This window comes from Cyprinus carpio, chromosome A6 (genome assembly GCF_018340385.1).
Source record: "Cyprinus carpio isolate SPL01 chromosome A6, ASM1834038v1, whole genome shotgun sequence".
NCBI lineage: Eukaryota > Metazoa > Chordata > Actinopteri > Cypriniformes > Cyprinidae > Cyprinus > Cyprinus carpio.
This window is the reverse complement of record NC_056577.1, coordinates 11,603,870-11,617,953: the sequence shown is the minus strand read 5'-3', so window position 1 is coordinate 11,617,953 and position 14,084 is coordinate 11,603,870. Positions and strand designations below refer to the sequence as shown.

At 36.2% G+C, this 14,084-nt stretch overlaps 1 protein-coding gene and 1 long non-coding RNA gene across 2 annotated transcripts in view; one reads left to right on the top strand and one right to left on the bottom strand.

Moving 5' to 3' along the window:
* LOC109089728 (protein kinase C alpha type) overlaps positions 1-14,084 on the bottom strand; it is a 131,086-nt gene that overhangs the window by 95,085 nt on the left and 21,917 nt on the right. The gene's annotated exons all lie outside the window — the stretch shown is intronic.
* LOC122145288 lies at positions 10,193-11,849 on the top strand. Its single transcript, XR_006160231.1, has 3 exons — positions 10,193-10,219; positions 10,308-10,404; positions 11,730-11,849. It is a non-coding gene; the product is annotated as an uncharacterized LOC122145288 (long non-coding RNA).

Genomic DNA, 14,084 nt, shown 5'->3' with positions numbered 1-14,084 from the left:
CACGATGCGCTTTCTGCGTCTGGTCCTTAACAGGAGTACAAAAATGAACCGAAACTCAGTGGAAAACATGCCTCTCAGACATGATAAATATATCTATATGAAGCTTTAAATGATTACTAAACAAATAAAACAAATCAAAAACAAAAACTCTTTCATTATAATCATAATCCGTAAAGATGCACTTCTCTCTAAAGGCACGTTTAAACACTAAACACTGTCGAGCCGCTCTTGACAGTGGCGGTAGCACGGTCTCGTGTTGTTTCCACCAGCGCGGAAATTTTTTTTCATCACTGATTGATGGATGTCTAAAATATAAAAGTAAGGAGAAGTCTAAAACAGACGGGAGGCCCGGCCCGCGTCTGAACTATGACGTGAAAATTATCCCGAAGCTGAGGGGCATAAAAAAGTCGTGGTCCGTCGGGCTCAGGCTGAAATGCAGGGCTCTAGTGTCTGTTGTTGAACCACAGGGAGACTTTCAGAGTCACAGAGACTTTTTTTTATCCCACGAACAGCTGGTCGCACCGGTGCAACCTCTGATTTTTTTTAGTCGCTCCATTGAGAAATTAGGTTGCATGTGCGACCAAATTGGTTGCACTCTAGAGCACTCAACAAAGTGTTCTGTGGAAGAAACAATGTCGACAAGACTGAACAGACTCACGCAAACACATTTTTTTTTTGAAGATAAACATTTCAATAATAGTTCCACTGTCTGTTTACTAATCAAATCTGATATTCTACAATGTATAATGACTGCAAAAGCACAAAGTTAAACAGGTAACAGAAAGCCTAAGTTAAAGACCTTCTGCAAACAACAGTCACATGCTATACAAAGATCTGTTAAAATCTCTGATAAAAAAAAGGTGTCTGCTCAAAATAAACAATTGGTGTCACTGCGATCCATTCTCTACTGTTCTAAAGCTGTATCTTATCAGTGGATTGGTTCTAGCCACCTCCACCCTGGGGTAAAGTCTTCAGAAGCAATAAAATATCCCTTCTCAGGACTAGAGAAAACAGATTAATACTTTCATTCACTGAATATTGTGTACAGCAACAGCAGTAACTGCAATGCAACTCCTATAATTGTTATAATTTAAGCTCTCATTAGAATGAAAAAAATATATGCCATGCTGTGCAATGAAAGTTGATAACCAGTGATATAAATTTATAAAACTAATACATAACTCTTTCAATCACATTAATTTAGAAGCAGTAGAAGCAGTTAAAAGCTAACTGCCCTTCTACAGTAACTGAACATTTCATCCTTCCTGGATTAACAATAAATGACACAGTTTAATCATGAGTCAAATTTGAAAATGTTTTCTCTTTACAAAAGGGACAGGTTTGTTTAAGAAGGATTCTTGGTGATTATACATGTTTCTCTGAAAAAGAGGGAACAGGGTTCCTCGACCTGTACTATGCTTGAGGTCAAGCCAGTGTAACATATGATACATGCTCTCATCTGCATTTAAACTGTACCCCTCTGATCAAAGCACATACCTGTTAAAAATAGTTAAAGGACTATTTTAACTCTACTCTGCACATTAAAAATGCAACATTTATAATGACTCCAGTCAATGTTAATTACAGTCATGTTAGCTTGGATGAAAATAGTGGTGCACTAATATGAAAGTGAAATTGACGTGACGTGGCCAAGTATGATGACCCATACTCGGAATTAGTGCTGTGCATTTATCCCATCCAAAGTGCACACACACAGCAGTGAACACACACACCATGAAGCAGTGGGCAGCCATTTTCTGCTGCGGCGCCCAGGGAGCAGTTGGGGGTTCGGTGCCTTGCTCAAGGGCACCTCAGTTGAGGGTATTGGAGGTGGAGAGAGCGATGTACATTCACTCCCCCCACCTACAATTCCTGCCGGTACGAGACTCGAACCCACAACCTTAGGTTTACGAGTCCGACTCTCTAACCAATAGGCCATGACTTCCCTATATATAATTATATAATATAATTTTTTTTTTTTTTATTTATTTAAATTTTGCCCATTTTTGAACAGCACAGAGAATAGAGAGGAATCAAAGTGGGAGAGAGAGAGAAGGGGGGGGTGATCGCAACAGACCATGAGCCGGGACTCATCCAAAGTGCAAACGCAGTATATGTCTGTTTCAATTCAGTATATTTCAATTCTGACACTCTTACAGCTTGCTTTGCTTCACTATCAATCCCACAATTCCCTGAACAAGAGTGTCACATAGCTCCCATAAAGACACATGCAGTAATCATCAAATTACGCTCCGCTATTTTCAAACTCTGACTGGCTTAACTGGAGGTCAGCACTCAGTTGTGTTCTGTCTGTTTATTTGCGTCACTTCTGATTACTCAAGCAGTCCAACTAGTAGAGCATCCAGAACCTTCTACAACTGCTAGGTTTGTATATCTCTGAGGTTTAAAGTGCTAAATACAGTACCTTAAATTACAGTTAACAAATGATAACAATGATAACAATTTAACTGAACCACCTCCAGGTGAAGTTTCCACCTCCACTATGACACTTTTACTGCAAGATATTTTTGGTGACATGCCCAGAGTCTGAGGTGTATTCTCAGCAACACATGAACTGAATTACTGATTTACCCTGTTAACCTGCACCTAGACGCTGGCGCACTGAACTCTCTTTGTTTGCACGTGTCAATGTTTACGAATAGATTAAATGAAATGGGACAAAATTAATCTTTACAAACTATATATCATTATAAAGGTCTAAGCCTCAAGCATCGACGACAGATCGCTGTTTTTCAATGGAAAGCTTATAAGGAATGTATTTGCTAAATTTGTGTAAACAGTACACATCAAAACATGCATAATCAAAACATATACAAGATTCGTTGTAATAACGAGTCATAAACACATCCACAGCTGTAAATCCCGGTTTAGTTAGAAAGGTAAGGGTCCACTGAACGACATCCCAAAGAGAACTTTTAGTCCAACGAAGCAATAACGTTGTAATATGGATAGTAATTCCTTTGTTAACGTCTCAGTTCTTCGGGGACAGTATTGTTTGTATCCGTTATGGAATAACTTATGCACAAAAAACTTGGTAGTAAAAAAAACAGCATGGTTTTATAGAGTCAAAGATACGCAGAATATTGTTTATTTAAATTCTGGCGCTCTCTCGTGATGGCTCGTGACGGCTCTTGACGCGCGCTGTGACGTACCTGTCATCAGATGGGGTGTAACTTAGCGATCGGCTTTTTGCACAAATAATTCTTTTTTTTTTCTTCTTCAACATTTTTCATATATATTTGTGTGTGTTTTGTGAGAAATGTGGCTGTATCTGCATGATTACCATCTGTACGAGCGCACATCAACACGTGATTACTGTGTAATCACAGCTATCAGTGTGAATGCAGTCTATATGAATAGAGTGAGATTATTGTTAGTGAGTATGAGTGACTAGACATAGTCTAGTCTCAATGGTTGCAGAAATCAATTTTTCATGGTATCATCTTCAGATTTGAAATAGAAACTCATGAGACATGTGACTTTCCATCCATTACTTTTCTAGATTGTTTCGGGACTGATTTCATGTATTTTTATATGAAAGAAAAAAAAATAAGTGTGGTACCATTTTTTTCAAGGCACCTCATTGTCTATGGCTTTTTATTTTTTTGAGCATTATCAACTCTGGATGATGGATAGTAAAGCCCAAAGGGTCTTATTGACCATTGACCTTAGAGACCATTGAGATCTACAATCTCAATTAGGAGTGTCAATACATAAAATAAAAAGAAAACAGTTTTATCCATCCTGCAGTCTTGTAAGTCTATTAACTGATCATCTTTTTTCCATAATATTTGTATATTATTATTATTATTGGTTATATTTTTTAATATACGTTATGTATTTTATTTATTTTCCCTTCATTTCAATCTCTTTACATAACGTTCTGAATAGTTTTGTAAATAATAGCCTACTGTAAATGCGCGACATGCCAATAAAGCTTTGATTATGCTGTATGACTGGAATTTTTAATGGAAGAGCAGTTTAAAGGTGGAATTTAAGTGTAACTATATATTTCATTTTATTTTGTCTAATTAATAGACTGTTATTAATGTGTTGTCTTGTTGAGGAATGAATCATTTGCGTAGTTTTATTTGTAAATAAAAACACGCTCATTTATCGTCACACGGGTGTAAATACAATCAAAAAGTCAAAACTTTATTGGCATAATTGTCAGTCCTTTACAGTATTTCCAAAATATGGTAGCATATTAATAATTCTAGCATATTATACAGAAAATTAATTAGATAAAGCGCTACACCAATTGAAAGGGGAAATTAAGTATAACAGTAAATAGGCTATAAAAATATAGCCCTAACCAGTTAATATAGCCTAATAATATTATTATATTAGCCTACAGTTATATAATAATAATAATAATAATATACAAATATTAAATAAAAAGAGACAATTAGTTAATGGATTTACAAGACTGTGGGATGGATACAAATGTTTTATCCATGTGTGATAATCGCAGGTTGCCATGGTCACACAGGTTTGTTTAAGCATTAAACTCGTGGCCAAGAGAAAAATATTTATTAAATAAATAAGTACTTTTTAATTGGAATAATTCACAGTGTACAGCAGTGGTTCTCAACTCCAGGCCTCGGGACCCACTGCTCTGCACATTTTGAATGTTTCTGAATCTGACACACTCAGTTCAGTTCATGGACCTCTCTCCTAATGAGCTGCACTGTAAAACCTAACAGCCCATCTTAATAAAAGACGTAATTTAACATAACTTAAACATCACAATAATTTGGAGTGACTCATTCAGATAAATTTAACCTAACTCAAAAATGAATTGATGAAGTAATAACTTAGTTGTTTTGAGTGCACTTAAATTTGTGGGTAAGTTTAAGTATTGGTAATATGATTCCAGTTTGTTCCATTGACTTATTTTTTTTAAGTTGACTTTATATCATCACCAAAATGCAAGTCTTTTATGTTTAAAAATCATCATATTGTGCCCAAGAAAACTAAAGAATGTCAATTATAATACCAATAATTCTTAAGCCCCAAAACATAAAGATTTGATTTAATAGTCTAGATGTGTAAGTATTTACAAGTAAAAATAACAAACATTTTATGTTACAGCTTCTCACATGTGAGAATGTGTTGCTTTCCCTTGTCTAAAAGCGAAATTAATATTTTTTTTTTGGTTTTGTACTGTTTATTGGACTATCATTTTGGAGCCTATGAAACTTTATGTTTCTGGTCCCATTGACTTCCATAGTAGGAAAAAAATATATAGCTATATATATATATTCTTCTAAAGACCCGGAGATCGGCTGAATGGATTCAAAAACGGTAAAACTCAACTGTTTAACTCTGGGGGAGATGTAAAATGAGCCTTTTTTGAAAAAAAGTGTAGTATTCCTTTAATATGGACATTGCTGTCTTTGAGCACGCAGCGCCGAAAAGAGAACACGTGCACCAATAAACTGGATGCCAACAGCCGTAAAATATCAAGAAGAAGTAGAAGAAGAGAACACGAGACATTTTCTATCTGTTTGCACGCGGCACGGCACTGGAAGCTCGCAACACCGACCCCCTGCACTGCTGCTGTGTGTGTCTTGCTGGTGACAGTGACATAATTCATTTCCTGCAGGACACCACTACAACTTTGTCTTCCACACGAGGTAACCTAATGATTTTCTGTTATTTTATTAATCTTACTGGTTTGCAAACTGTTTGAATCGGAATGTTACTAAGTGTTAGCAAACTTGCCGAGTTGTGCAAACATTAGCACTAACGTTAGCTTGCACCAATTCCTGCTTTAGTGGTTCATAAAAAAAAAAACTTATTCGTTGATTCAACGTTAAGTTGGCGAAAGTTTTGTTAATGTTAGCAAACTTCGGCTCGCAGAAGACGTGACATTTTCTATCTGTTTGCATCACAAGTTTTCACGCGGCACGGCACTGGAAGCTCGCAACGCCGACCCCCTGCACTGCTGCTGTGTGTGTCTTGCTGGTGACAGTGACATAATTTATTTCCTGCAGGACACCGCTACAACTTTGTCTTCCACACGAGGTAACCTAATGATTTTCTCACCTAATTTTCTAACCTAATTCATTTTCTCACTTTAGTGGTTTATACAAAATGACTCGTTCGTTAAGTTGGCTAAGTAACATTAACGTTAGTTTGTGAAAGTTTTATGTTAACGTTAGCAAACTATGTTGGCTCGCTAGCTAATATGCCCTTGCCCTTTTTTTTTAAGTAACTTAAAGTTAAGGCGTTAACTGAGGTTACTATAAAATCGCACAACAAGGGAATGACCTAACGTTAGCTAACTGTTAAACATTATTTAGAGAGAGAATGTGCATTAAAATATGTTGGATTTTGTTAACTTTACATGTGAAAGGGCTTCAGCTTAAAAGTTAGACTGCAGGGCTAGGTTGGGCCCAAATTGGCGCGATTTGGCGCTTTCAGTCACGTTCTCCACTCTCCAAAATGTAACGTTTTTAGAAAAATAAAAAAAAAACGTTATCAGGGAAATACGGTGATTTATTTTTTACGTTAGTTAAAAGCAAATAGCAAGGTCAACAGTTTGTCCACTGCCTAGACTTTGACAAAATGGGGCAAACTGACTGTTTTATTTTTTGTTGTTGACTGGTATAAATTAGGTGGAAATGTAAATTGTGTGTTTCAGTGACAGTGAAGAGAACTACGGTGTAAAACAAAGTTGTGTTCTTTCTGATCATCTCTCTTATTTCCATCCTATCACAGGATTTCCACCTGACATCCTTCATGACCTGTTTGAAGGTGTGGTTCCTGTTGAGTTGGCACATTCTTTGAAGGGTTTGATTGCAAGGAAGTATTTCACTTTGGAAGAGCTGAATAGGGCAATACTGTCATTTCCCATCCAACATTCTAATAAGGTTAACCGCCCTCACCCGATTCCTCAGAGTTTTGCCACTCGAGGGACAATCGGCGGGAATGGGCATGAGAACCACGCTCTGCTTAGACTGCTACCTGTTCTCATTGGCTCCAGAGTCCCTGAAGGGGACAAATTCTGGGAGGTGCTAATGGAATTAAAAGATATAGTTGAACTTGCCATGTCTCATACTTTCACAGATGATACCATTCAGTACATGGCCTGTAAGATTTCAGATCACAGGCAGCTGCTTCAGGAAGTATTCCCCAACTTACGATTACGGCCAAAGCATAATTACATTGAGCATTATCCTCATCTCATAAAGTGCTTTGGTCCTCTGGTGCATCTGTGGACAATGAGATTTGAGGGGAAGCACAAAGTCTTCAAGGCAGTTGCTCGTTGCTCTCATAACTACAAAAATGTGTTGAAAACTATGGGCAGAGAGACACAAAAACATGATGGCATTCTATTTGTCATCCCCAAGATTTTTCATGCCACCAGTGCAGACTTCAAAAGTGGAGTCTGTCTATGTTGAGTCATTGCCTATGTTTAAAGAGATCAGAAACATATTACTTATCAGAAATGAGATCATCTTTGTACTGATGAGACTATGAGACCTGGTATGTTGAGCATTTGCGGTCATATGAGCTAACAGATCATAAAAGCAAGGGCCATACAGTGAAATCTTTATGTCAGCTAACTGACCGAATGCCACTGTTTGCCTACAGGGTTTCAAGCAAGCTAATTCTGACAACTTAACATTTCATTCCTGTGTCCGAGTAAGAGAGTAGCCCATCACTAGCCTTCTCAGGGACCTGAGGGAGGCTAAAGATCTGTCTGGACCTTCAATGAACACTAGTGATCACCTTAAAGGGTTAGTTCACCCAAAAATAATGTCATTAATGACTCACCCTCATGTCGTTCCAAGCCTGCAAGATCTCCGTTCATCTTTGGAACACAGTTTAAGATATTTTAGATTTAGTCCGAGAGCTTTCTGACACTCCATTGAAAATGTATACATTGTATACTGTCCATGTCCATAAAGCTAATAAAGACATCATCAAAGTAGTCCATGTGACATCAGTGGGTTAGTTCCAACTTTTTGAAGCATCGAAAATACATTTTGGTCAAAAAATAAAAACTTTATTCCACTCTTCATTTTCTTCTACTTTGGCCTCGAGTGTGTTCACGTAGTATAACTGCGTAGTGCTTCTGTGAAGTACGTCACGCGCATCACACACATGACCAGTGTCGGCCAATAGTAAACCTCCGTGGTGACGTAGATCCCAGAATTTCTGCGCAGTTATACTACGTAAACACACTTGAGGGCAAAGCTTAAGAAAATGAAGAGTGGAATAAAGTTTTTGTTTTTGTTATTTTTGGACCAAAATGTATTTTCGATGCTTAAAATTTTTTTAACTAACCCACTGGTTTCACATGGACTACTTTGATGTCTTTTTTTAGCTTTATGGACGTTCACAGTATACCGTACCTACATTTTGAATGGAGGGGCAGAAAGCTTTCGGACTAAATCTAAAATATCTTAAACTGTGTTCCGATGATGAACAGAGGTCATACGGGCTTGGAACAACATGAGGGTGAGTCATTATTGACATTATTTTAATTTTTGGGTGAAACTAACCCTTTAATAAATACACTGGACAACATAACAAACATATTTTCCACTATGACCAATGTGTCATCACAAAGGTAAATACATGCAATATGCTGGTTAAATTTGTGGTATCCCAATTATACCATACTCTTGTTTTAAAACGTTTAACCAATACTTGCTTTAAAAAAAATAAAAATAGTTTGACATTTTGGGAGAGTGTGATTTTTAGATTGTTACCACTCTCTTGTCTGTATGGTTAATGAAGTTACAGATGGATAATGTGTGGGTGGTCTAGGCAGCTAGTGAAAAACAGCGGCATCACCTGGAGTAGCTCTGTCTGTTTTATGTTACAGGCTTCCCTAATACAGTGTAAATGGAAGTGACTGATGTCCTGAGACTAAGGGTCATCCTTGATGATGTCAATGCTGAGAGGCTTATTTTGCCCTCTCGTCCTGAGACTGTAAATGCCATCATAATTGAGATAAAAAATAAGTTGAACCTTGCCTATGACTTTTGGCTTCAGTTTCAAGACCCAGAATTTGACAATGCCCTATGCAATTTAGGAAACATCGAGGACCTATCATCCAAGGCAACCATTAAGATAGTTAGATATCTTGAGCCAGATCTCAGTTCAACCAGCACAGATGATACACTGTTGTCTGATAACAGATTCACTAGATCGTCTTTGCCGATGGCCAGAGATCTTTGTTATTCCAACATTCTCCTACGAGGTGGAGCATGCTCTAAGAGAGGGCAACTATGCATTTGTCAAAGAGGGGAAAACTCTAAGCTTGACTAGGGATCAAAAAAACACAACATACTGGATGGAATGGCTGCTGAAATATATAAGCATAAAGCATATCCTAGTACCAAAAATATTCTCATGGCTGCAGAGGCTCTGGTGAGCAAACCACCCCTGCCTAAAAGAAAAAGGTTCCGGAACAGGGTATGAGGGTTGGAAGAACAGCCTGCGCTTCAAGATGGGCAACTACAGGACCAAACTGAGCAGGGCTGGCATAAAGGATGTGGCTGTGAATGCCGGAAAACGCAGCAGGACCTATCCAGAAGGTGCAGCATCCAGGGCCAAAATCAAAAGACCCAGAAGAGGAGAAATAAACTTCATGCCCAATTATCCCCAAGGAGAAACAAAGGACACACTGGAGAACCTGAGGCTTGAGATGGTGGAGCAGTTCAAGAAGACAGTGACTGATAGAGACATGATTATCATCCATCAACATATACAGCGTACCTTTGCACTCAGGCGTGAAGAAATTGTGAATTCAGCTCCTCCCATTGCTGAATTGAAAGACCGATGGCCTGCACTCTTTTGTGAAGCCCAAGTGAGTAAAAACTTAAAGACACATTGTCATGGTCATTATTGCAGCACTGGTTGATCTGGATAAAGAGCTAAAAAAATGATTAGTGTTAATATGGTTTTGTCTATTTGTCTTAATTTTTTTTCCCTTACAGTCTTATATGGCTTGAAGTTAATGAATGATGAGTTGATTTTTAAAAAAAAAAAAATTGGGCTTTTGTTTTCTATGCAGCTCTACAGTGAATTCCATAGGATCACCAATCAAAATCTACCGTATTCCTTCTATGCTGCACTTGACAAGTACACACCTCAGCTGTTGAAGCTCTACAAAAAGAGGAAGACTGGAAGTTTTGGTGAGAAGATGGAAGAAGTTTTGAGGGCATATGAGGAACAGGTAAAAACATTAATGCATTATATTGATGTTGAATGTGAACAGAACTGCAGCCCCCAACATGCATACCTTGTCTTTGTTTGTGCAACAGGACAAGAACAACATCACTGCAGCTCGAACAGCAGCCCTTGGCTGGCCTACCGCTGTACTTAAAGGAGGATTCATCAGAGGTCTTCAAAACCTGCAAGGTATTTTTGTATTCTCCTTTTTTCTGTTTTCATAGCTTAATACCTTCATCTATTTTGCAAAGAGAAATCACTGAACATAAAAAATTTGAAACCGCCTTCTACTGCGTTGTGTACCCTTGGCTGCCTTTAGAGAAATTCTCAACATAATTTAATTTTTGCTGTGTAGTGCGACAGAGCATTAAAAGGATGCTAGGGTCTTCCACTTAATGAAATGGTGCTTGTCTTTATTCTGAAGTAGCCTTAAGTAAATAAGAATGAGATGGGACAAAATAATTATTTAAATAGTTTAAGTTCAGTTTATATGAGCCCTCAGGTTTTATTGTGGATTGCTCTCTTTTTTATTAAGGCTGGTCAGAGTTGTTCATCAACACTATATAATTTACAGTCAGGCAGTAATATAGTTCTTCTAAATTCTATAAGTCAATTATATACACACATGGGAGTCTTGTATAAAAGTTGGTCAAGACAACACTTTAAGTGGTGTTCAGGTAAAACAAATGTTTAAAATGTGGCTAAGAATCAGGTCTCATCAGAAACATAGAGACACTTAACACATAATCTGTTCCCAAATTTGTATAAAAAAAAAAAAAAACTGAACACCATAGACCACTCATCTCTCTTTGTATTTTGTTTGTGCTCTTCTATAAACTCAGACAGCTTATACGTTAAGTCCACATCAATGGGTTTTAAAGGAATAGTTTACTTTGAAATTAAATGTTGGTATGTTTTAGCTTACCTAAAGGGCATCCAATATGTAGGTGTCTTTGTTTCCGCAGTAGTTTAAATTATGATATTTTTAGGTCAAACCACAGTTGTCTGTCAGTCATATAATGCTGGTATATAGTAACTGTCTTAAAGAGCATGCACAGAGAAGTCCAAATTAAACGATTCCCCATCGTAAGTACACATTGATGGCCTAAGACATGAAACGAGCGGTTTGTGTGAGAAAACGAACAGTATTTATATCGTATTTACCTCTTGTACACAATCACGTCCAAGAGCTCAAGCTTCCGTTTGAACGAATCTTTAATATGACTTGGGAGTACCGAGTTGTCTCAGAGAGTGATTCGTTCATTCTGTTGGCCGCGCAGAACCTGTACAGAACCTATGGGATTTTGCGTGCATGCGCGGACAACAAAATGAACATAAAATCAGGGTAGCCTTGATTATGTCTTGAAGCAATTAAAGAATAGAAAACCTTATCTGTAAAAATCTGAAATCAGTGGTGTAATAATGATGTTTTCTTTTACACCTTTAGGCTTTTTGTAAGCTTGATGATTTGTACAATTACACTCCCACAAACTGAACATGTATTCCCTTTTCAGGATGAGTTGGAGTCAATCCAGGATGGAGCAGTGGCTCTGGTGGCAGTGGTGAATGAAGAGGATGTGCCTGCTGGAGTTCCCTTTGAAAGTCACTACGTGTCAATTGTCCTTGAGGATCAGGTTGTAATGTCTTGGACTGATTCATTGGTGATTTTGTTTGGAATGATCTATGCTCTTCATTTGAGCTATCCTGAGAAGCTAAGTGGCTTCTTTGAGTTCATCCAGGTTATCCTCAAACCTTGATGATGGAAGAAAGCAGCTCAAACCTAAGTTACAAGCCTTGAGAAATGAGCTATAGAGTAAATGTGTTAACGTTCTTCTGTAGAAGGTCAGTAGTGTTCTGAAAAGTATCTTTTTTGCTTGCATTCCAAAAATGTTTCTGTTTAGATTTCTGTGTTGCAACAGATACTTGTGTACATAATTACAGCTGGGTTGGTTGGCTTTCTACTTTCTACTAGCTGAAGTGAGAAACACGGGCACTAATTTAGAAACAAACACAATACTCTAAAGAGTTTCGCTATATTTCTTTTAAACATTGTTAGGCAATATTCTTTCTAAATGTTGCCTCAATGTTGTAACTTTTTCTTAATGACAATACAGTTGCAAATAACTTGATAGTTATAATTTGGAAGAGCCTGGGTTCAAGGTTTCCGTTTTTTTTTTTTTTTTTTACTACAATGTGTTTCTGCATTGTGTGGTATTCTGTGGTTTCTTCACACTCTTTTTAAGTTTAATTTCTAGTATATGGGCTTTTGTCATTTCTATTAGTTTTTGTAATATCTATTAATTGAATATTATTTAAAATTAATTTAATTTAGCTTTAATGCATTGTCTTCACACTCTTTATTACCATATGGGAATAGCATTAGTTATATATATTTAATTTATTCTCTATTTTTAGGTGAGTCTTAATTATAATTTTATTTTTATCTGAGTCTTAATTTCATAGTGTTACTAACAAACACTCTTTAAATTTAAATTTAAGTTCAAGTATATGGACTTTTGTCATCTCTATTAGTTTTTGTAATATCAGTTAATTTCATATTATTCATAATTATTTTTTTAAATTTATTTAGCTTTAATTCATTGTCTTCACACTCTTTATTACCACATGGGAATAGCATTAGTTATTTAATTTTTTTTTTTTATTTTTATCTGAGTCTTAATTTCTTAGTATTTCTAACAAACACTCTTTAAATTTAAGTTCTAGTATATGGACTTTTAGTTTTTGTAATATCTATTAATTTAATACTATTTATAATTTTATTTAAAATATATATTTTTACATTTATTTGGCTTTAATTCATTTAATTCATTGTCTTCACACTCTGTATTACCACATGGGAATAGTATTAGTTATATATTTAATTTTGTTTTGATTTTTAAGTGAGTCTTAAATATAATTTTGTTTTTGTTTTATTATTTTGTCTTAATTTCATAGTGTTTCTAACAAACACTTTCTTTTAAAACTGTGTACATTGATGTTTTAACATTGATATGTTATTCAGCATCCAACTAAATAAATAGTTTAAGTTGTGTCAAAAATGTGTGTTTATATTGTGTTAATGCCACTTAAAAGGTTTAAGGCAATCGGTTTCCTCAAATGAATTGAGTAGCCACAACAGAGTTTAAAGTTGTAACAGCTAATACATAATATTTTGCTTTAGTGGAAATAAACTGAGTAAATGAAACTTAAGTGGTAACATTTGTGTAAAGAAGAGGGATTTAAGTTAGTCTTACTTAAAACAGATAAAGTAGATTAACACATTTTTAATAAGTTTGGAGAGATGCAACATTTGAGTCAAAAATACTTAATAGATTTAAGTTATATTAACTTAATGGAATTAGTACTATTAACTTTATTTACCTAAGTTATTTTAACAATAAGTTACTGAGTTACTTGGACACAAATCAAATATTTGTTTATGCTTAAATTGTTTGAGTTAATAAACTTAAATGATTTAAGGCAATCGGTTTCCTCAAATGGTTTAAGTTGAACTAACTCATCAGGTTTTACAGTGTGATGATCTGAATCAGGTGCGATAAATAAGGGAGACAAACAAAATGTGCAGAGCAGTGGGTCCCGAGGACTGGAGTTGAGAACCACTGGTGTACAGTATGTATAGTGCTGCAATCATTAATCAATAATTAAATAAATATTTTCAATACAAATAACCACAAGTCAAACTGTGATACCACACAGGACCACAGGGAGACACCAAAGACCATTAAAGCTTCTGCCTTGACCTGGCTGTACTACTTTATGGATACATTCAGAATCACTAAACCTCCCCCAGAACTGCTTCCATTTAAAACAGTGAGCACAAGCTAGATTAAAGTGATTATTACATTTTG